The sequence below is a fragment of the Schistocerca nitens genome, chromosome 6 (assembly GCF_023898315.1).
Source record: "Schistocerca nitens isolate TAMUIC-IGC-003100 chromosome 6, iqSchNite1.1, whole genome shotgun sequence".
Classification (NCBI taxonomy): Eukaryota; Metazoa; Arthropoda; class Insecta; order Orthoptera; family Acrididae; genus Schistocerca; species Schistocerca nitens.
In genome coordinates this window covers 198929102-198950647 of record NC_064619.1, presented here as the reverse complement: position 1 = coordinate 198950647, position 21546 = coordinate 198929102, and positions in this window count along the sequence as shown.

Genomic DNA, 21546 nt, shown 5'->3' with positions numbered 1-21546 from the left:
GATACATATAGCTCTCTTCTCAGCAATAAAAACTTTTTTGGCCTAGGGCTCGTTGCCTCAAAAGATGATTCCAAAAGACAAAAGTGCACGGAAATATCTAAAATAAACAGCTCTTATGGCTTCCCTATGTGTGGTTGATATAGTTACGTGTAAGGCAAATGTTGCAGAACTTAGCCTTTTTTATAGATCTAGGATACGGTTGGACCAATTTCATTTGCAATCTATATACAGACCCAGGAACTTAGTCAAGTCAACTTGCTTTACTTGTTGTCCATTACATCCCTGGTTCTTTATGTGCCATGTGAAACTGTACATAATGAGTTTTTTTATATTCAGAGAGAGTCCATTACAGTTAAACCCTTTCAGAATATCATAAAATCATTGTTTGCAGATGTTTCCCAGTTGTTCCCTGTTGATTTATCAACTAGAAGAGAAGTATCATCAGTGAATATGGTGAACTTCCTTACTGACATGGTGCAGTGTGGGAGGTCATTTATAAATATAAGAAACAGTAAGGGTCCCAGTCCCGAGCCTTGAGGCACTCCAGTGTTGACTGTGCCCTACTTGGATAAAGCTGGGATTCGATTACTGTCAGTAATTATTACCCTTGGTTTCCTATCTGTAACGTAGGTCAGTGAAGTGAAGTGGAAGGAAGACAAGGATTTCTGGTCAGATGAGTATCGGGTAATATCAACAGCAGCAGAAAATGGTATAACAGGTGTAGGATTCGTTATGAATAGGAAGGTAGGGCAGAGGGTGTGTTACTGTGAACAGTTCAGTGACCGGGTTGTTCTAATCAGAATCGACAGCAGACCAACACCGACAACGATAGTTCAGGTATACATGCCGATGTCGCAAGCTGAAGATGAACAGATAGAGAAAGTGCATGAGGATATTGAAAGGGTAATGCAGTATGTAAAGGGGGACGAAAATCTAATAGTCATGGGCAACTGGAATGCAGTTGTAGGGGAAGGAGTAGAAGAAAAGGTTACAGGAGAATATGGGATTGGGACAAGGAATGAAAGAGGAGAAAGTCTAATTGAGTTCTGTAACAAGTTTCAGCTAGTAATAACGAATACCCTGTTCAAGAATCACAAGAGGAGGAGGTATACTTGGAAAAGGCCTGGAAATACGGGAAGATTTCAATTAGATTACGTCATGGTCAGACAGAGATTCCGAAATCAGATACTGGACTGTAAGGCGTACCAAGGAGCAGATGTAGACTCAGATCACAATATAGTAGTAATGAAGAGTAGGCTGAAGTTCAAGACATTAGTCAGGAAGAATCAATATTCAAAGAAGTGGGATACGGAAGTACTAAGGAATGACGAGATACATTTGAAGTTCTCTAACGCTATAGATACAGCAATAAGGAATAGCGCAGTAGGCAGTACAGTTGAAGAGGAATGGACATCTCTAAAAAGGGCCATCACAGAAGTTGGGAAGGAAAACAGAGGTACAAAGAAGGTAGCTGCGAAGAAACCATGGGTAACAGAAGAAATACTTCAGTTGATTGATGAAAGGAAGAAGTACAAACATGTTCTGGGAAAATTAGGAATACAGAAATACAAGTTGCTGAGGAATGAAAAATTTATAGGAAGTGCAGGGAAGCTAAGACGAAATGGCTGCAGGAAAAATGTGAAGACATCGAAAAAGATATGATTGTCGGAAGGACAGACTCAGCATACAGGAAAGTCAAAACAACCTTTGGTGACATTAAAAGCAACGGTGGTAACATTAAGAGTGCAACGGGAATTCCACTGTTAAATGCAGAGGAGAGAGCAGATGGGTGGAAAGAATACATTGAAAGCCTCTATGAGGGTGAAGTTTTGTCTGATGTGATAGAAGAAGAAACAGTAGTCGATTTAGAAGAGATAGGGGATCCAGTATTAGAATTTAAAAGAGCTTTGGAGGACTTACGGTCAAATAAGGCAGAAGGGATAGATAACATTCCATCAGAATTTCTAAAATCATTGGGGGAAGTGGCAACAAAACGACTATTCACGTTGGTGTGTAGAATATATGAGTCTGGCGACATACCATCTGACTTTCGGAAAAGCATCATCCACACAATTCCAAAGACGGCAAGAGCTGACAAGTGCGAGAATTATCGCACATCAGCTTAACAGCTCATGCATCGAAGCTGCTTACAAGAATAATATACAGAAGAATGGAAAAGAAAATTGAGAATGTGCTAGGTGACGATCAGTTTGGCTTTAGGAAAAGTAAAGGGACAAGAGAGGCAATTCTGACGTTACGGCTAATAATGGAAGCAAGGCTAAAGAAAAATCAAGACACTTTCATAGGATTTGTCGACCTGGAAAAAGCGTTCGACAATATAAAATGGTGCAACCTGTTCGAGATTCTGAAAAAAGTAGGGGTAAGCTATAGGGAGAGACGGATCATATACAATATGTACAACAACCAAGAGGGAATAATAAGAGTGGACGATCAAGAACGAAGTGCTCGTATTAAGAAATGTGTAAGACAAGGCTGTAGCCTTCCGCCCCTACTCTTCAATCTGTACATCGAGGAAGCAATGATGGAAATAAAAGAAAGGTTCAGGGGTGGAATTAAAATACAAGGTGAAAGGATATCAATGATACGATTCACTGATGACATTGCTATCCTGAGTGAAAGTGAAGAAGAATTAAATGATCTGCTGAACGGAATGAACAGTCTAATGAGTACACAGTATGGTTTGAGAGTAAATCGGAGAAAGACGAAGGTAATGAGAAGTAGTAGAAATGAGAACAGCGAGAAACTTAACATCAGGATTGATGGTCAGGAAGTCAATGAAGTTAAGGAATTCTGCTACCTAGGCAGTAAAATAACCAATGACGGACGGAGCAAGGAGGACATCAAAAGCAGACTCGCTATGGCAAAAAAGGCATTTCTGGGCAAGAGAAGTCTACTAATATCAAATACCGGCCTTAATTTGAGGAAGAAATTTCTGAGGATGTACGTCTGGAGTACAGCATTGTATGGTAGTGAAACATGGACTGTGGGAAAACCGGAACAGAAGAGAATCGAAGCATTTGAGATGTGGTGCTATAGACGAATGTTGAAAATTAGGTGGACTGATAAGGTAAGGAATGAGGAGGTTCTATGCAGAATCGGAGAGGAAAGGAATATGTGGAAAACACTGATAAGGAGAAGGGACAGGATGATAGGACATCTGCTAAGACATGAGGGAATGACTTCCATGGTACTAGAGGGAGCTGTAGAGGGCAAAAACTGTAGAGGAAGACAGAGATTGGAATACGTCAAGCAAATAATTGAGGACGTAGGTTGCAAGTGCTACTCTGAGATGAAGAGGTTAGCACAGGAAAGGAATTCGTGGCGGGCCGCATCAAACCAGTCAGTAGACTGATGGGGGCAAAAATAAAAAAAAAAAAAAAAAAAAAAAGGTGTAGGATTTAATCCATGTCCCCATTATTCCATTGTTCTCAGTAATGAAGGTAGACAAGTACAAAATCAAGAGACTGTGACAACATTTTTAATGAGCACTTTTTAAGTGTTTCTGAGAAAACAGTAAACAATGGCTCATTAGAAGAGCGCTTCAAAATACCGAAAATTCATTTCCCAAATTTCATAGAGCAGATATGTATGGCCCCCATAACAGTACAGGAAGTAAGAAAAGCCTTTACTTCTTTAAAAAGCAAAAATTCAACTGGTGTCGACAACATCGCCAGCAAAGCGCTAAAAGCCTGCTGCAATCAGGTCAGTGAAGTTCTAGCTCATATATTAAATGCCTCTCTGAAACAAGGTATCTTCCCTGACAGAATGAAGTATCCTATTGTATTTGTCCTGCCTCTCTTTTGACTACATTTTCTAAAGTCCTTGCAAAATTAATATATGCCTGCATTGTCAGTCACCTAGAAAACTTTGCAGTAAGTAGTAAAAACCTGTTTGGATTCAGAGAAGGTAGTCTGCTTTATTTAGTAGAATTTCATGGTTGACACAGTCAAAAGCCTCGGATAGATCACATAGGATTCCAGTTGGTACTAATTTTGTCTTAAGAGATTTGAGACTTTGATTGGTGAAAGAGTAAATAGCATCATCAATTCATAGGTCTTGCCGGAAACAAAACTGACATTGACTGAGACTATTATGGCTGTTCAGTTGATTAACAATTCTCTTGAGTACCCGTTTCCCAAGGACCTTTGAAAAACTTTTTAGCAGGGATATTGGGTAGTAGTTTGTTACATAAGTTTTTTCACCTTTTTTATTGGGTAGTAGTTTGTTACATCAGTTGTTTCACCTTTTTCAAACAGTGGTTTCACACAGGCATATTTTAATCAAAGTGGAACAAAACTTTGCTTTAGGGATTCATTAAAAATGTGACACAAGATTGCATTTATATAACCATGACTGTGCTTAAGTATCTAAGTTGAAATATTATCAACCACACAAGAGTTTTTTGACTTCATCTCTTTGATTGTCCTATTGATCTCACTGATTGTTATGGGGGGTTATCCGCGTCTGGCAAACTCTGGCATTGTTAGCTTTATGCAGAAGGGCTATTGCGTCACTCACTGAGCATTCACAGCCAAATTTTCAGCAGCAGTTAAAAAATGCTTATTGAAGATATTAGCAAGTATTTTTTTACAATATTTCCATTCTGGATTAATTCTTTGTCAGTCACATATTCTACTTTCTTTACCACTCACCCTTTTTATAACTTGCCAGATGGTTTTTGATTTGTTATTTGAGTTATCAATTTCAGATGTCATGTACATAATTTTGCATTTTTTATAACCCTACTTAATGAGGAAAGTAATCAAGCCACTGAAGAATTATGGATTATGAGACGAGGTTAGCCACATCATTAGGCAAAACAAAAATAATGTGGAACATAGTAATCGAAGAAACTGGCAAAAACCAATATGTGCAAAGGGAGATAGCTTTAACACTTTGGGCCCTGAGCCACAGTGCATGAACCCTTTCCAAATGGCCTTGCTGTTTTAAACATATTTTAAACTACTGCAACTCTTAAATGGTTTCTGTTGTAGCATGGTCTTTCTAGTTTGAGAATATGAGCAATACTTTGTTTTTTTAATTAATATATGCTTTCAAGAAACTTTCAATTATTACATTGTTTTTGGAAATAGGAAAAACTGATTAATGATATATGCACTTAATTTTCAAGAAGAAAATGACTTTTTTTTTAACACAATAATTCTAATAATGATGTATACTCCTTGCTTTATCTACAGTAATGTCGTTTGGTTTTATTTTAAAATGCAGTTTTGGTCCTTGTATGATAAATTTTAAGACATGGTAACCTGCACAATTCTATTTTGCATTCACTACACTGGTAGCTTGTGTCTTTGCACAACACTTTTCCAGTAAGTTTTTTGCCTCTCAGAGACACACTACACATTTTTTTCCTGTTTCTTCCCTATTTCAACCTCAATCTTAGCCAGGAAATGGTTTCAGTTAATGGCATGTAGAGTCCCAATGTACCAGGTCATGGTTCGAGATCACTGCTTTCTGCAAGATCTGCCCAAATGATTGTCATAAACTGTGATGTTGTGAGATGTTTTCCAGTTACCTTGTACAATACTCAGGAATTTATCATCTACATCGCTATTGTGAGGAATGCCAACTTATTCCACGAGTTCACAGTTTTGTGCTCAAAGACCCCATACAGCTGGCACTGGTCTGATAAGTCCACACTCAACTTGTTTTTATTGTAGCTCACCACACAGGTTGGCTCCGACTTCCTCCTGCTTCTGTTATTAATGAAGGTCACCATCTCAGCAATGTGCCTTATATTTATCATGTGCACATTTCTTTTGTCCTTCCAACAGAAAGCTAAGACATTTCCTTTATGCCTAAAAATTAGTCCACCTTGAAGCAAGCCAAGAACTGTATCGTGTGAGATACAGAGGTGAGCAAGTGCACCGGGACTTAACCCAGTTAATTGCTAGTAGCGCCGTGTCACCTTAACGCATCTGCACATAGCGCGCAAGTACTGCACCACAATATGAAATTAAAAATCAAAATTTAGTTTTAAGACTTTGCTAAAATATAGTGTAGTGTTATAATGTTCCAAATATCAAGTCTTTATGTTCGACACTTAATAGTTTACGTAAAAATTCCGTTTTAAGAGAAAAATAAGTGGCGCTAAATAATGAAGCTAGAAAGCCAGAATTTGGTCAAAGGGTGCAGTTAGAGCTCATAATTAAGTGGTGCAGGTTTCCAAAACCATATAACAAAAATTAACACTGGAATACACATTTTTAGGAAAAATCAGAGGCACTAAATAATGGACTTAGAAACATGAAAACTTGTTTTATGCTCCAGTTCACCCCAAAAATAATAACTGAAAGAGCACATTAAGCTACCTCTTATAGTTTTTGAGTAATTAAGTAAAAAACCAATTTTGTATCTAAAATGTAAACAATTGTTGTAGATTAAGTACCTATGATTTTAATGATAGAGAATTTTGGTTAAAGTGGATGATAAAACATACCAAGTGATAGGGCTATACTAAATTTGAGAGTTGTAGTATTAATAACTTCTGACATAAATTCTAGTAAACATATGGTTCAGAGGTAACGATCTACCGTTAGTTCAACTATAAAAATTCTAGAAGGCAAAGTTTTCATTCTAGCAAGCTGAAACTTTTTTGGTGATTTCAGACAACTTAACTGAATACAAATAAAAATTAAGAGGGCTCTGAAGTAATTTGTGACTATATTATTAAAGTTTATGTGCCCGAGAAAGCGATGGTTCAGAGGCTGCTGCAGTATGCAGATAGCCGTAGACAACAGATGTTACCTCGTCAATCCACTCCGGCACCTATATAAATACAGCCCAAGAGGCAGTATAAGGTTCACTTCGCATTCAGCTACTGTAAGATCCATGTGTGTTAAACGTTGGCTCATGCTCTACCTCGAATGACGTCAGAGCCATACTGTGTCAAATAACGTATTTTGCAGTAAAAATGGATAGCAAACTCGCAAGGACAGTACACCTTCCTGCATCATTTAGAATTCGCCAAAGTAACTGTTAGTGTGCTGTCTGTGTGAATTACAATTCCGAGGCAAGTGGTGACTTTATTTCCACTTTTACGGCGAGCATTAATTTTGAACATTTATTGCAAACTTTCATTTGTGTAATTTTAGGCAGGGCGAAATACAATCTGGGAGAAACGTACCATAGAAGTAGCCTCTGAACTGCTAAACGTGCTGTTAGAATAGAAAGACTTGTTTTCAATTGAACATAGTTAATTTCCTAGTGTAGTACGTGATAAATTTTACGTAATATAATTTTTAACTGAAACTATACACTTTTATTTAAATCATAATCCTGATCACGCAACAAAATAGGAGAATAGAAACCTTTCTTTCAGTGGGCTGGACCAGAATGTGGCCATGCAGACTGGAAACTAAGGACAGTATGCTTCCCTTCGCTTTCTGGCTGACCGCTAAATTAGTTGCCAGGCTTGCATGAGAAAAATGTTGACCAAACAAATGATTAACTTTTACCCGCCACCCCACAACCTCACTGAAGTTTTACATCTTTTGTAGCACAAGATACTCTCTGTCTAGACTTTCTTGTAGTTCCCACAAGAGCAGTTTTTACAGCTTCGAACACTCAAGCAAGGTCTTGACTGGTGCAGAATCTGTCAGTAAAAACTGCAACCTTTTCCTGACAAAGTCCCAAGTAATGTCTTTGCGAGTTCATTGTATCAGACCTCTCAGATACATAAACAAAAAAATGCCAGACATAACCTGCATAACTGCATGGCTTAGTGAACCATCTGCCTTCCTCTTAATTAAAAAAATGCCAGACATAACCTGTGTCTAACTCTGATAACATGCACACTTTTATCCCACATTTATTTGGCTTCTGTGGCATGTCTTGCTTGAAATACAAATGGCCACAACATTTGTACATGACTTTATCTATTGCAATATTTTGAGATGGTGTATGTGCATGCTGGAAGTTAGCAGACACTTTATCCAGGAGGGGTCTCACCTTGCGTAGTGGGTCATAGCCACTTTTTCTTAGCTACTGAATTTCAACTGATGTGAAAGTTTCTCAAATTATAAACAAACCTACCCTGCCTCAAAATGTTTGGACAGAAATTACATGATAAAAGAGGATTCTTGGACCAATGCTCTTGTCTACGGGCTCTCACAATTACAAACGTCTCCTTTCCAGTTTGACAGTGAGTAGGTAGGTGAAAGGGAATATGTGCTTTGTAAGTTCCTTATGCTTTGTTGTACATACATAGTAGTTTGCTGTTTATATGATTACAGTAGTCTGAAAGTAAATATGAAAAGAAGTCTAGAGATGTGATTTTCTGGTCTAAACTGACAACGTTGCACTTTCCAGATTGTCTTGAGAACAGATAAGATATCTGGTACCAGGTCAGTAGCCACCTAGCATTGGTACACGATCAGTAGCCACCCAGCCTTACTCAGAATCAGTGCTGCACAAAGTTCTTAGCCTCACACTTGGTCATGGTCTTCTGCACTCTTCAGGTGTAGTAACAACAGGAATAATGGCAATACTGTACTTGACTGTATGCTTTTACCAGTGTAAACTGCTGATGAAGGTTTCTCGGGTCTCCAGCCGGGTGGTAGCACTGATATCTCACGAGTTTCAGGAAGTGTCATACTACCCATCTTCTGGCGCAGTGTCAAGATTCGCAGAGAGCGGGCTATTTATATGTGCAGTCACCCCCATCAACTAGATCTCAGGTGGCTGCGGTGGACAGGCGGTGTGCACGCAGTGGCGGGGATAGTGGTCACCTGCAGCGGCCGGATTCGGTTCTCGGTGTAAGCATTCTGTCTGCATACGGCAAGGTTTCATGATGCGCTGATTTGTATCCCTCTTCTCCGTAGACCAGATTGTCGTGAATCCTTTTTTCTATGGATTCTTTGATAATGCTATCCCAGAAGCCAGATGCTTGGCACAGTACCTTTGTGTTTTCGAAGCTGAAGGTGTGTTCTTCATTTATGCTGTGTTCTGCTATGGCTGAATTTTCTGTGTGGCCTAGTCGCACACATATGATACGTTCTCCGCAGCATTTATATATACAGCACTGTGTTTGCCCAATGTATTGTTTACCGCATTCACATGGTATTCTGTATACTCCTGGTGTGTTAAGGTTCAGCGCATCCTTGGCAGAACCTAGGAGCTCCCTCGTCTTCGGTGGTGGTTGGAGAAGAGTTTTGATATTGTATTTGCCCAGAATACGTGCAATTTTGGCCGAGAGCTGACCCACGTGTGGATAGAAAGTGAGTCATTTGTCTACTTCTTCTTCATCATCTTCTTCTGGGGTTCTCACTGCTTTCTTCTTCCTTTCAAGCGCCCTGCTGATCTGCGTTTCACTGTAGCCAATTTGGTGGAAGACTTCCATCAGGTGTTGCAGCTTGGATGGTAGGTTGTCTTTGTCGCAGATGGCGCGCGCCCTATGTACCAGGGTGGTCAGTACTGTTTTTCTTTGTGCTGGATGGTGGCAGCTTGTTGCATGAAGGTACAGGTCTGTTTGTGTCTTCTTCCTATGTACTGCATGGCCTAGTGAACCATCTGCCTTCCTCTTAATTAAAATATCAAGGAAGGGGAGACGTCCATTTTCCTCCATTTCCATTGTAAATTTGATGTTCGGATATATGCTGTTGAGGTGTTCCAGAAACTCATCTAGAGCCTGTTTGCCATGTCCCCACATGACAAAAGTGTCGTCAACATAGCGGAAGAAGTGCTTTGGTTTCTGTCTGGCAGTTTTGAAGGGCCATCTCCTCGAAAAGTTTGATATAAAGGTTTGCAATCGCAGGATCCAGTGGGGTGCCCATGGCCATACCATCGATCTGCTCGAAGAATTCCCTGTTGCACTAAAAGTAGGTGATTGTTAGTGCATGTTCGAAGAGGCTGACTGTTTGTGGTTCAAAGTGCTGGGCTAAAAGTGCCAAGGAGTCTTGAAGAAGGGGCCCTTTCATGAAAATCGACATCACGTTGAAGCTCATGAGTAGGTTCCCCCTTTGTAGTCGCATGTCACTGAGTATTTTTACGAATTCAGCTGAGTTTCTCACATGGTGGCTGCAGTGTCCAACAAGGAGTTTGAGCAGTGTTGCTAGGTATTTAGCAAGTCCGTGACAGTGAGAGTTGATGGAGTCCACAATCGGTCTCAGAGGTACCCCTCCCTTATGGATCTTGAGGAGCCTATAGAGGTGTGATATCACTGGTGCTCTGGAGTACAGCTGCTTCTCCATTGGCTCAGGTAAATCCGATTTCTTCAGCAGAGCTATTGTCTCTCTACTCATTGTGGGGATTGGATCCTACTGCAGCCTCTTGTAGGCCTCGTCTTGTAGCAGCAGGTTTATTTTCTGGCGGTACTCAGCAGTGCTTAATAGCGCTGTAGCATTCCCTTTGTCCGCTGGTAGTATCGTTATATCAGGGTCATCCATAAGGGACCGGAGAGCTACTCATTGTTTCACAGATATGTTATTTTTAAATAATCAAGATCTGTCAATTATTCTGCAAGTTTCACGTCTGACTTCATCTGCTTCCTCCTTTGGAAGCCTTCTGTACTGCTTCTTCCAAGCCGGTGATAATGTCCCGTTTCGGGATCGTTCTGGGGATGGGGGCAAAATTCAGTCATTTTCTTAGTATAGCGATTGTGGCAATGTTCAGTTCTTTTCCAGTCAAATTGACAACAGCTCTGGTGTTATTCATCTCCTTTTTTGTCGTCTGAGTCCAGGCTAGTCTCCCGAATTTGCCGCATTGTTTAGATGTAGAGCCCCGTTTTTGCACCTCACTGTTGGAGTACGTGCTGCAGCCGGCCCATTCCCACAAATCAGTTGGTAATCTCCTTGCCAGTTGTAGGTGGCATGTGAGAAGGGTGTGTGCATTCCTGTCTAGCTCTTTCCGAGTGAAATGAATGCGCTCCCTTACTGATGCCATGCCTGCTAGTCATAATATCCAGTGGGTCTTCTTAGATTTTACTGGATGTCGAATAACCGCAAACCTTGGTAAGATGTTCTCACCTCAACAGCGTTGTAGGAAAGCCAGTGTCCTGTGAAGTTTCACTTTCCAGGTGCATTCTTTCTGCAGCAGTTTGAAACTGCAGGCTATTTTCTCCACGTAAAGCTGTTGTATATGTGACTGTAGGCTTTCCCAGTGTAAACTCTTGGCGTAGGTTTCTCTGGTCTCCAGCCAAGTGGTGGCGTTGATATCTTGCGACGTTTCGGGAAGTGTCATACTACCCATCTTCTGGTGAAGTGTTGAGATATGCGGAGAGAGGGCTATTTATATGCGCAGTCACCCGCATCAACTAGACCTTGGGTGGCTACAGTGGACAGGTGGAATCACGCAGTAGTAGGGATAGTGGTCGCCCCGGTGGCCAGGTTCGGTTCTCGGTGTAAGCGTTCTGCGTGCGTCCATGGCGGAGGACGTTGATGGGCGTGCTGGTGACAGATTGCCGCTATCACAAGGTCCCTTGCTACGCTGAGCTGGTATCCCTCTCCTCTGTTGACCAGATTGTCATGAATCCTTATTTCTATGGATTCTTTGATAACGCTTTCCCAGAAGCCAGATGCTCGGCACAGTACCTTCGCATTTTGGAAGTTGAAGGTGTGTTCTTTATTTATGCTGTGTTCTGCTATGGCTGAATTTTCTGTGTGACCTAATTGCACACATCGGATACTTTCTTCGCAGCGTTTAGTATACTGCGGTGTGTTAGCCCAATGTATTGTTTACCACATTTGCATGGTATGCTGTATACTCCTGGTGTGTTAAGATTCAGCGCATCTTTTGCAGAACCTAGGAGCTCCCTCATCTTTGGAGGTGGTCGGAGAACAGTTTTGATATTGTATTTGCCCAGAATAAGTGCAATTTTGGCCGAGAGCAGACCCATGTACAGAAGGAACACGAGTCATTTGTCTTCTTCTTCTTCATCATCTTCTTCTTCTGGGGTTCTCACTGCTTTCTTCTTCCTTTTAAGTGACCTGTTGATCAGCGTTTGACCAAGGTTTGCCGTGATTCAACATCCAGTAAAATCTAAGGAAACCGACTGGATATTATGATGACCAGGCATGGCCTCAGTAAGGGAGCACATTCATTTCACTCAGACATAGCTTGACAGGAATGCGCCCACCCTTCTCACATGCCACATACAAATGCAAGGACATTACCAGCCTATCTGTGGGAATGGGCCGACTGCAGCACGTACTCCAACAGTGAGGTGCAAAAACGGGGCTCTGCATCTAAACAACTCGGCAAATTTGGCAGACTAGCCGGGACTCAGACGACTAAAAAGGAGATGAATGACACCAGAGCCATGATCAATTTTACTGGAAAAGAACTGGACACTGCCACAATAGCAGTCTTCAGAAAAGGACTAAATTTTGCCCCCGTCCCCAGAACAATCTCAAAACAATACATCATCAGCAGCATGAAAGAAGCAGTATGAGGGCTTCTAAAGGACGAAGCAGAGGAAGTCAGATAGGAAACTTACAGAGCCTAGAAGAGGCTGAAGTAGGATCCAACCCTGACAATGAGTAGAAACACAATAGCTCTGCTGAAGAAATCGGACTTACCTGAACCAATGAAGAAGCAGCTGTACCCCAGAGCGCCAACGATACCACGCCTCTATGGACCCCCAAGATCCATAAGGAAGGGGTACCTCGGAGACCGATTGTGGACTCCATCAACTCTCACTGTCACGGACTTGCTAAATACCTAGCAACACTGCTCAAACTCCTTGTTGGACACTGCAGCCACCATGTGAGAAACTCAGCTGAATTCGTAAAAATACTCAGTGACATGCGACTACAAAGGGGGAACCTACTCATGAGCTTCAACGTGATGTCGATTTTCATGAAAGGGCCCCTTCTTCAAGACTCCTTGGCACTTTTAGCCCAGCACTTTGAACCACAAACAGTCAGCCTCTTCGAACATGCACTAACAATCACCTACTTTTAGTGCAACAGAGAATTCTTCGAGCAGATCGATGGTATGGCCATGGGCACCCCACTGGCACCTGCGATTGCAAACCTTTATGTCAAACTTTTCGAGGAGGTGGCCCTTCAAAACTGCCAGACAGAAACCAAAGCACTTCTTCCGCTATGTTGACGACACTTTTGTCATGTGGGGACATGGTAAACACGCTCTAGATGAGTTTCTGGAACACCTCAACAGCATATATCCAAACATCAAATTTACAATGGAAATGGAGAAAAATGGATGCCTCCCATTCCTTGATATTTTAATTAAGAGGAAGGCAGATGTTTCACTAGGCCATGCAGTACATAGGAAGAAGACACAAACAGATCTATACCTTCATGTAACAAGCTGCCACCATCCAGCACAAAGAAAAACAGTACTGACTACCCTGGTAAATAGGGCGCATGCCATCTGCGACAAAGACAGCTTACCATCTGAGCTGCAACACCTGAGGGAAGTCTTCCACCAAAATGACTACAGAGTCTTCCACCAAAACGACTACAGTGAAATGCAGATCAACAGGGTGCTTAAAAGGAAGAAGGAAGCAGTGAGAACCCCAGAAGAAGAAGAAGAACAAGAACAAGAACAAGACATATGACTCGGGTTCCTTCTGTACGTGGGTCCGCTCTCGGCAAAAATTGCACGTAAACTGGGCAAATACAATATCAAAACTGTTCTCCAACCACCACTGAAGACGAGGGAGCTCCTAGGTTCTGCCAAAGATGTGCTGAATCTTAACACACCAGGAGTATACAGAATACCATGTGAATGCGGTAAACAATGCATTGGGAAAACACACCGCTGTATATATAAATGATGCGAAGAATGTATTAGATGTGTGCATCTGGGTCACAAAGAAAATTCAGCCATAGCAGAACACAGCATAAATGAAGAACACACCTTCAACTTCGAAAACATGGAGGTACTGCACCAAGCATCTGGCTTCCGGGAAAGAGTTATCAAAGAATCCATAGAAATAAGGATTCACGACAATTTGGTCAACAGAGAAGAGGAATACCAGCTCAGCGCAGCATGAAACCTTGCGATAACGGAAATCTGTCAGGAGCGTGCCCATCAACATCCTCTGCCGCAGACAGAAAGCATACACCGAGAACCAAACCCAGCTGCTGGGGGCGACCACTATCCCCACCACCGAGCGCACGTCGCCTGTCCACCATAGCTACCCGAGATCTAGTGGAGGGGGGTGACTGTACATGTAAATTGCCCGCTCTCCACGAGTCTCAACACTTCACCAGAAGATGGGTAGTATGACACTTCCCGAAACGTCGCTAAATATCAACGCTTCCACCCAGCTGGAGACCCGAGAAACCATCATCAATACTGTACTTGCTTCTAAAGAACTTAAGACACTCTGTCGCCTTGTCTGAACCTACCATGAAAGTAGTATTTGCAAATAAAATAACCTTCTACAGTAATTATATATTGAAAGCTCTTCCAATTGAAATCTGAATAAAAATATTGCACATTTTGTTATCTGCATTCCTTATCTGAGCACTCAGAAATTTCTTCTTGATTAAAGTCTATGCCATCATCAGAATCATACAAATCATCATTCTCCAAGGGATTTTCTCTGCCTGGGGACTGGGTGTTTGTGTTGTCTTCATCAAATATTTCATCATCATCATCATGGATTGTGTAAATATTGGACTGTGTCAAAATTGGGTCTTTGTATGGGCACTGATGACCGCAAAGAACACCGTAGAAATCAAACATGATCATCATCATCCTCCAAAAAATTGATATCACATCCTTCACAATTGCGTGATAACTCAGAAGCAATTTCATTATCCATCAAACCACAATAGTTCATCGTTGACCAACATGCAGTGTCAAATAATTCAACTACAGTCTCTGCCATGCATCCCAGAAGACCAGTGAGGCCCTAAGAACTTGTAAAGGAAGGAAAGTGAAAATTGAGTATCTGCACCCGTAAAATTATAGACATCAGATTTTCGGGCAGACCAGGCAGCCAGTGTTTTTGTGAGTGTCACCTCCTAATTGTTAAGAATAAGTGTGTAGGGTATTATATAATGTATGTCATGACTGCACTTATATACTGCCCAATGTGACATACATACTTTGCTACAGCATAGTGTATTTTTTGGAAAACACCCCCCCCCCCCCCAACCTTGTTCAGGAGGGGTGGTTAGCATGCAGCAATGATAGAGATAGCCTTACCATAAATGTGAAATATGTGGTTCCTGAAGAGGAGGAGTAGCCTTTCCATTAGTTGCAGGGGCAATTGTTTGGATAATTGACTGATCTGGCCTTGTAACATTAGCCAATTTGACCAAGAACAGGAAACGGTGAAAAGCAAGGGAAACTAAATCTGTTAATTTTCTTGAGGGCATGCAGTATGCAGCTGGTTTAATGATCATGACATCCTGTTAGTTACAATATTCTAGAGGTAAAATAGTCCCCCATTTGGATCTCTGGGCAGAGACTACTCAGGAGGATCTTATCATCAGGACATAGCATCAGGACTGGCATCCCATATGTCAGTGCAAGGAATGTTAGATCCCTTAATTGGGTGGGTAGGTCAGAAAAATCTAAAAATGGTGATTAATAGGTTGAAGTTTTATATAGTGGGACTTGGAATGTTAGATCCCTTAATTGGGTGGGTAGGTCAGAAAAATCTAAAAATGGTGATTAATAGGTTGAAGTTTTATATAGTGGGACTTGGTGAACTTCAGTGGCAAGATTAACATGACTTCTGGCCAGCTCAGTACAGGTTTACACATGTAAAAATACTAAATCAAATAGAGGTAACACATGAGTAGGTCTAATAACGAATAAGAAAATAAGAATGCTGGTAAAATCAAACAATGGAAATTCCAGGATGGAATGTAGAAATACCATGAAAAGAATAATTACTACTCAACGTATAGGAGAGATGCTGAGTTGCAGAAAGGCACAACAAAATGACTGTTGGAAAGTTAGGTCTGGCCAACAAGGCCTTTGTCAAAAGTAGACAAAACACCCACACCCACACACCCACCCACCCACCCACACACACACAATCACAGTCTCTGGCAGCTGAAGCCAGACTGCGAGTAGCAGCGTATGATGGGAGATGCAACCAGATGGGGATAAGGAGGAGGCTGGGGTGGAGAGGCGGAGGGACAGCAGGGATGGGTGACAGCAAGGTGCTGCTGGGAGCATGCAGGAATGAGGCAGAGAGCAGGGCAGCTACATGCAGTCAGGACTTAGACTGAGGGTTGGGGGAGAGGGTAGTGGGAAAGGAGAGAAGTAAAAAGACAGTGTGCGTTGGTGGAGAAGACAGCTGTGTAGTGCTGGAATGGGAACAGGCTAATGAAGGCTGACCCAAGGAGGTTTAAGGGAACATAGGATAAATTGCAGGGAAAGCTCCCACCTGCGCAGTTCAGAAAAGTTGGTGTTGGTGCGAAGATCCATAAGGCACAGACTGGGAAGAACATCGTATTGGGTAGCGTGCTCACCAACAGGGTGGTCCAGTTGTTTCTTGGCCACAGACAGTTTGTTGATTGTCATACCCATGTAGAATGCAGCACAGTGGTTGCACCTTAGCTTGTAGATCACATTACTGGTTTCACAGGTAGCCCTGCCTCTGATGGGATAGGTGGTATTTGTGACCAAACTGGAGTAGATGGTGGTGAGATGGTGTATGGGATAGGTCTTGCATCTAGGATGTCAAATTAAACACCTTTAAGCTGTCTAGTTTCCAAACTTATTTTATTTGGCTACCAGTTTCAGTGTTTTACTATGCCATCTTCAGGCCACTGACTGACGTCTAGGAAGATTCTATCTCGGTTCTGATCAGAAGAGGGGCCAGCAATACTGGTATTGGTAGATTTTTGCTATAGCGATCACTTCAACCATCATCTGCCAACTGTTAGATAAACATCTAACAGTCCATCAGGGGCCTGAAGATGGTGTAATAAAACTCTGAAGCTGGTAGCCGAATAAAACAAGTTTGGAAACTAGATGGCTGACGTGTTATAACTTGACATCCTGTATCGCATGGCCAAGTCCCTCAACCATCTCTAATACGATGGACATACAGGGTCTTGCAAGTAGGTCTATTACGAGGATATGAGCCATGATGAGGCAAGGGGTTGGGAGCAAGGGTTGTGTAGGCATGGGGAAGGATATTGTGTAGTTTTGGTGGGTGGCGAAATACCACTATGGGTGGGGTGGGAAGGATGGTGGGTAGGACTTTTCTGATTTCAGGACACAATGAGAGGCAGTCAAAACCCTGGTGGAGAATGTAAGTCAGTCCTTGGTGTACTGAGTCATGAGGGGAATGCTCCTCTGTAGCCAGACAGTGGAACTTTGGGAGGTGTTGGGTGACTGGAAAGATAAGGTATGGGAGATTTGTTTTTGTACAAGGTTGGAAGGGTAAATATGATCTGTATAAGCCTCAGTGAGACCCTCGGTATATTTCAAGAGGGACCACTCGTCACTACAGATGTGATGGCCTTGGGTGGCTAGACTTTATGGAACAGAAACCCGGGCAGTGGGCACACATTTTGGAAAGATCTTTGATGTGCAGCAAAATTTACGCTGCATATTTTCGTATTACAAAAGTATAAATGCGAATTCCACCAAACACCACATGTTACTTTCCAAAGCATTGAAATCGAGATTGCGATGCAGATTTGTAAGCCAATCATGTCTCGTGATCTCGCCAGTTGAAGACAGCGGATATTCAGAGTATAGGACATGTGATGTGGTCAGCCAATAACAACATCACTATTAAGTAGCGTGAACACACAAATAGGAAAACTTAATGCTATAAATTAATATACATAGTGTTGCTACAAGAAAAGCTAAGCTTTCACATATAATGTTGATCTTTTTTGAGCGCGTTACACTTTAAGATACATCACACACATATGCCAGTAAAATTTTTAATAATGACATAAATGTCTGATCTTCTGGACTTGAAAATCTTCTAAATGGCTCGTCTTCAAATAGTTGATTTTTAAATGAGAGTCAAACGCGCTTCGATTTAAGAAATTCATCATACATCTTTGCACATAGATCATCTCACATAAAAGGAAATTTACTTTGAAAGCACCAGTAACGCTTTTCAAACAACCATTCACAATATTTTCCCACAACTTGTCAGAAATAGGTTCGCTTCAGACAATGCAATAGGCCTCTGCCTGATATTAAGCTTTTCAGTGTAGTTTTCAGGATGTAAATTTTCTTGGAGTACCAGTACTGTATTATCTCATGTTAGGTTCTCTACTATGGCATAATGCCTTACATGCTGAAAGATGAAAATGTACACCTGAAATGCAGCAAATACGTGAAACTAGCCATTAGTGTGGAATTAAACACTCAGTTTCAAATAACTTGATCGCCTCTGCGAAGAAGATTAATAAAAGACAAATTTCTTTAGCAAACCAACAAAAATAACTTCACTGTTCTGTGAGGTAAGCAATGCTTGACTATCCGAAAGGTGGAAATAAAATAAGATCTGAAACTAATAACATATTTTAGGCTTCTGTAATTATGTGAATGTATTTTAACTCGCCTGATAGCTCCCTGAAACAGAAATCTGTTTTGTTTTGATTTGACATGAGAGCAGCAAACAAAGAGAAGACAGCAAAATCATTAAACGTAAACACGGATCACATGGAGACTTCCCACCTCCCCGCTACAACTCTCAACAGATTGCTCTGTGCGGACAATACTAGATAGTGGCATCCCCTCCTTCGTGTGTTTGATAGGACTCCAAACATTAAAAAAAAATCGACTTTTCAAAAATATGTTTGTTTTGCAGTGCACATCTTTCAGAAGAATATGATACATAAAACATACATATTCGAGGAAATGTAAGACATAAGCGTGTCAAAGTGCAATGCCATGCCTTTTCACGCCATATTCTTCTATCATGAATCACCGTATTTCGCTCTAAGGAATTGAAACATGTATATTTTGCATTGGATGCCATCAAACTATATTCAGGAGAGCGGAAATTAAAATGTCCTGTGGTGCCTCTCCCGCTCCCACCCGGCCGGTTTGACATCCTGCCCCTCACACCTCCCAATTAATACTTGGTTCAAATGGCTCTGAGCACTATGGGACTTAACATCTGAGATCATCAGTCCCCTAGAATTTATAACTACTTAAACCTAACTAACATCACACACATCCATGACCGAGGCAGGATTCGAACCTGCGACCCTAGAACCTAGAACCGCTCGGCCACTGCGGCCGGTGCAATTAATGCTGGATGAGATTATTTGTAACCAGGAGAACAAGAATACTTGCACTCTTTACTGCCTATAAGCTAATAACTTGCTGTTTTGTGTGGCATCAAATTAAATATCATATATGTATGGCCAGTAAAGGCAAGACAAGCAAGACAGTACACATTTCTTCAATACATATGGCATAGCATTTTTTTTCTCTCTCTAATATTGCTGCGGCTTAATATCACATCCTTTTCTTTCTGTGAAGTTCGTCAAACATTTTGCTACAAGAAAAATCAAAATGTCGCTGTCTAAAATTGAAAAAGTTGTTAATACAAAAGGAACCCAAGACTGGTACAATTTCTTGATCTGATTACCGCATTTACTTGAATCTAAGCCGCATGTTTTTTCTGGTTTTTGTAATCCAAAAAACCGCCTGCGGCTTAGAATCGAGTGCAAAGTAAGCGGAAGTTCTGGAAAATGTTGGTAGGTGCCGCCACAACTAACTTCTGCCGTCGAATATATGTAGCGCTACACAGGCATGCTTTGCAGGCACAAAGATAAAAACTGGCACCAAAACCTCTGCGTCAGTAAATAAATTAAACAAAAAAAAATGTGGAAGATGAGCTTTTTTCTCCGCCCAAGTTTCGACCACTGCATTTTCATACATTATCCAACGAAGTAAATACAAATTCCGTATTGTTCATCTTCGAATGTAGCAGCATTTCAATGTACTATGAAAATCCGACTGGCAAGACTGTTTGGGATGTTTGTCAATATGGCCAACTCCACGTTCTGAATTTTTTCCTACCTGTGAGAAGAGATGGTTGCTAATAGAAACTTTTATAAATTGTGAATCACATGCAGTGTTCTCTTCACCATAAGAATAATATGAATATAAACATTTTGTCATGTATTCTCCCGTGTTTGCTGCTATCTCATTTAAATCCTGTCTGCCTAATAACCTACTAAACTAGTGTGAGACAGCAGCAAATGTGGAAGAATATAAATATCATGTCATGTTTATATTCGTATTATTCTTATGCTTAATAGTGATACAATCAGAAATGAAGCACGGCGATTGACTAGATTTTTAAATCTAAGATGACTCTAATTTCTGTGCAGAATGTAATGTACACGAGAGGCGTCTGCAAAATTTTCAAACGGAGAAAAATTTTAGCTAAACTCTCGTTCAGAACATCTATCATACGCAGTCTATTATTTGGTTCTTGTTGATCATTATCAAAGAAAGCAGCAGTGTAAGTAACAACAAATACCAATCTCTTGCCATTGTTTCACTAATGAGACAATTCCTCTCTCCTTTTTTTTTATTGTAAGCGACGGTAGCCATGCCGCAAGCGGCGACAGGTCGTAAACACTCATTATCAGAATGCGACAAACAATGTATGACACAGTACAATAATGCATTTTCAGCTTAGAGTGACGTAAACACCTATAACAAAGAGAACGGCACTTATCAGATCAAAGAAAAATAAGCAATCGATTCGAACCAGACGAAGCACGTGAAAAAGGAAGGGTATCTGTATAAATATGGACGGTGTGCCTGACGCATAGCAATGGCTACCTGGTAAAGCTTAACTGCTAAGCTTACAACTCAAACCAAACTACTGTAGCTGTATCGTCATTCATTCGACCTAAAGTGTGTCTCATATTACAATAGACCAACTTTGTTTCAATTTGGAGGTGCAGCCTAAAACTTTTCTCTCCCCTTGAATTTCGAGTCTCACATTTCAGGTGCAGCTTAGATTCAGGAAATTTTTTTTTCCCTTGATTTTGAGTCTCATTTTTCAGGTGCAGCTTAGATTCGAGTAATTAAGTCAATTTTGTCACTGTCTGCTAGATGAAACAAAATAGTCCTGTCTAATACTACAGCAATTGTAAAACACACCAAACAAACAAGACTGTTTTGGTACAAATGGTCATTTTTATAGTACGACAGAATATAATCCAAAGCACGAATAGCAAATGCCTATTACGCCTACTACAAGCAAAAAACTTTATTCATATGCGCCAGCTTCTCAAGGATGAGATCGAAAAGTAGTAGCACAAAATTTTTATATAAATTTGGAATTGTCATATTCTTCCATACTTCGTGTGATGTCCCTGGTTCTTCTCCTTGTTCGTTCTAACAAACAGTCTTGTCATAACAAATTCTGTAACTATTCCTGCCAGTGGCAGAACTTATTCTCTGTTTAACTTCACTATCCCTGCCACAATCATCAGTTTAGTTATCCCGCATTTATTCTCTGGTTAGGCATTATTATGTGTTCATGCAATGCGTTTTCCATGCTGCTCCCAGAACGCAACTGAAGCGCCTGCTAGCCAGGGACTCCACAACTGGCCCTTACTAGAGTAGCGA